Source organism: Lupinus angustifolius, chromosome LG20 (assembly GCF_001865875.1).
Source record: "Lupinus angustifolius cultivar Tanjil chromosome LG20, LupAngTanjil_v1.0, whole genome shotgun sequence".
Taxonomy (NCBI): domain Eukaryota; kingdom Viridiplantae; phylum Streptophyta; class Magnoliopsida; order Fabales; family Fabaceae; genus Lupinus; species Lupinus angustifolius.
Window position 1 is genome coordinate 18,369,029 of NC_032028.1, and position 3,842 is coordinate 18,372,870.

The window sequence follows — 3,842 nt, forward strand, 5'->3', positions numbered from 1 at the left end:
CATAAGCAAAGCTATTTTAAGGTGATGAGATAAATTATGTAGCTACCAATATTTAAACTCAAATATTCAAACTTTATATATTTGAAGTGCCTTTTTGATACTAAACCACCCTAGTTGTTAGGATGTCAAATTCAAGTGAAACAATGATCCTAGCTATGACCTAAAGCCTCATACAAGCCATATACTTGTCACAATCACACACTTTGGAACTATGCAAAATGCTAATTAGTAACCCTATAAAAACATTCCTCATACTTTTCCAAGTCACATCTAGAGGGTCACCTTCTTCAGCTCTTTTACTAACCAATTATCAACAATGCATGCAACATATGGGCTTGGATGTATAATTTCGGTCCAATGGACAATAAAATCTTCAAGTGTTGACCAGTTATTGAAACTATAATGGACTCAGATATATATCTTCAAATATTGGCCCAAGAAAATTTTATTGATTTTTTATGAAAAAACTACATATCCACGTGGCATCATCATATGGTAGTATGTTTGTGAAGGTGGTCTAGATGACATGTACTTGGAATGAAGATCTCTCATCTCATTGTTGTTCCCATTTATGTCTAGACAATTAAAATATATTATTTAATTAAAAATTATAAAAAATAAAAACTAAAATCTTTATATTAATTGGTGTAGTTATATTAGATAAAGACATGATCTTTTTGAGGTAGATGATCCCTTTCGAGGACTTATACCACAAAAAAGATTGACGGACCACTTCGAATGGGACCCAATTTGTGAGAACATAAAACTTAAGCAGGTCTAATTTTTTACTACATATTTGAGAAAAATATCGGATTAGAGATTGACATCATCTATCAATATTAGAGTTGACAATGAATTGAAACACCTTGGTATTTGCTTGAAATTTGACTTATTATTTAGCTTGATAAACTTGGTTCATGAACCAAATGAGTCGAACTTTGGCTGAAAATTGAGCTCATTAAATGAACGAGTCAAACTTGAATTAGATACAGATATATATATATATATATATATATATATATATATAAACTAATTTTTTATATTGACTCTTGCATTATTATGTCTATTGTTATTATATATATATATATATAACTGTTGTAATATTTTTAAAAATGAATTAATTATTTGAGTTGTCTAAATAAATCAAATCGAATAAAGCTGAAAAGTTCACGAACTTTAATCGAGCTGAAGTAGAGCTAAAAAAATAACTTATATTGAACTCGAGTCACATTTCAAGTTGAGAAAATCTTTATCGAACCAAATTCTGGTTTGACTCAATTTGACTCGTTTCTAACCTTAATCAACATGAGATTATAAAAAATAATTTTATTACTGACTTTGTATACTATCAACCAATATGGTATATATGAGAACCTTATAGTTTTTTTTCGTCATTTGCTAATTTGGTGGAAGGTTAATTTTTTATGAATTAATACAATGACAAATTTATTTAAAGGATTAAATTAGTAAAACCAGAACCTTTAGAAAAGCAAATTGACTATTAATTTTAGTTTTTTTTTGGGGTTAAAAAACCAAATCTAGCTACTGACGAAATAATAAATATATAGGGAATTTAGTTGTTAAGTTATTTAAAATAATAATATATATTCAACAAGCAAGATATTTGAATCATTCCTATTAAATCTTATATGAAATGTTACAATTTTATTAAAAAATAACATAAATATTAAAAAAATATATGCTTAATCTTCTGATGTTGTACGATCATCCATGTCGGGAAAAAAAACTATAAATAACTTTATTTTCAATTCTGAATACATATACGACTTAAGAACAAAGTTAAAACTAAAAATATACGACTTAATAACAAAGTTAATTCTAAAGATTCAAAGTGCTATAGGTTTCAGATCTCTAATGACAAACACTACGCGATAAATCCATGTGACATGTTCTGGCATCTTATAAAACATGCATTTTTACCTATCCCTATCTCATAATCTCAACTAAGCTCCACTGGAAAATATTTTATAGCATAGTTTAATTTGCTTATGTTATTTTTAATATCTTATGCAAAAGATAAACTAAGTAATCTATTTAGCTACATTTTTTGGGTTAATCCACTAACACGACAAGAACAAAGAATGGTCTTCCCTCTTAGACAAATCATAACCATTCAATGACCTAGTCTTATAATGATTAAATTATACGAGAAAACTGATAATGTATGAATTTGATACTCTATCATTATATCATTCACTCTTCATGTTTGATTATCATTGACCTTTCGAAAAATTAATATAAGTAATAATAAATAATGTACTAATTGTGTACAAATTCTTACAATGACAATTATATTTATAGATGACTCATTATAAAATACTTAATAGGATTCCTAATGCCAGCAGCCTCAGAAATTAAGGTAACAAAGAAATGAAAATTGGTCGGTAGTTCCATAACAATCAATTGTACCTTAAGTGGTCCTTGGGACCTAGTATATATGCTAACAAATAGATTAATTGTTAATAGTCACAAGTGTAAGTCCAATATAGTTTTGAAAATTTATAGAAAATATAAATATAGAGTATTATATTAGAGGAACTTGAAATTTCTTTTGCTGTATTGTATTCCCTTTTGGGAACATGGGATCCGTTTTGGTGAACCAATTTTAACTTTGTGTAAGTATTAATATAGCATCATTAGAGTGAAGCATGTGCTATACTTTTCTTTATTAGGGTTCCATATGGTACTTCAAACCCTAATAACATTTGTCCTTAAAGGTTCTTTATTGTGCTTATCTTAAGTAAATCTCATATTCAATTGCTTTTGTATGCTAACTTGTATAGTCCATACTCCATTTGACTAATAAATATGTATTAATTGGAGACTACACATTTAGACTCAAGGTCCTAAGTTATGGACCACACTACAATATGAACTAGGTACACCTATATTAAGCAGCTTTATGTGAATTAATTAAATATTACAATATTAGATTAGTAGCTGTAAGCTTCGCTTTCCCACCTTATGGATCATAATTATTTAAAGAACTATGATATATATGTATATTTGGTGATCCTAATATTCAAATTGGTCGAATCATCCAGCTAAGATTAAATGATTATTGCTTACCCTTTTACTTTTACATACAACAAATTATTCAAACTATTCAATTATTAACCCATTACTAGTAATTTATTATTACCTGTTTTTTATTATTATTAGTCTCAAATCAAAACATCATAAAAAAAATTCAATTCATCTGTCCCATATGCTCTAATTATGTGTGATTTACATCATACATTTTCCCTGCTTTTCATTTTTCTTGACCAAGTTTACTATAAATATTAATTAAGTTCAGATAAAGTTGTCTTCTGCTTGAAATTGTGCCATGCAAGAAGTATCAAAATGTTACTTCCTTAATCATCTACCTTCTTTAATAAGTTTGTGGTCCTATTATAATGCTTAAATGCTATTTGTTTAGAAATAGAACAGCAAGATCATATTCATAATATAAAGTCCTTTTCCTTTTTTAGCTTTATATACAATTTCAGTACTAACTTTTGCTGATTTGCGATATTTTTGTTATGACTTTTTGGAGTTCAACTGAAAGTCTAATACTGAAATATAAAGAGTAATTTTTTATTGAAAAATAATTTAAAATTAAAGCTGTTAACTTTTTTTACCTCGTATTATAATTCTGAAGAAGATTCACAACCTACTTTTTGATCTCTGAGAAATTTCCATCACAATCTTTTTCATTTATGCAACTTTAATCTTTTTATTAAATTTTCCATAAAAAACTAATACAAATAGGAATATCCTATGTGACCAACAACCCATCTCCTTTTTTGTACAGAAACTTGATATGACCATTAAAATTG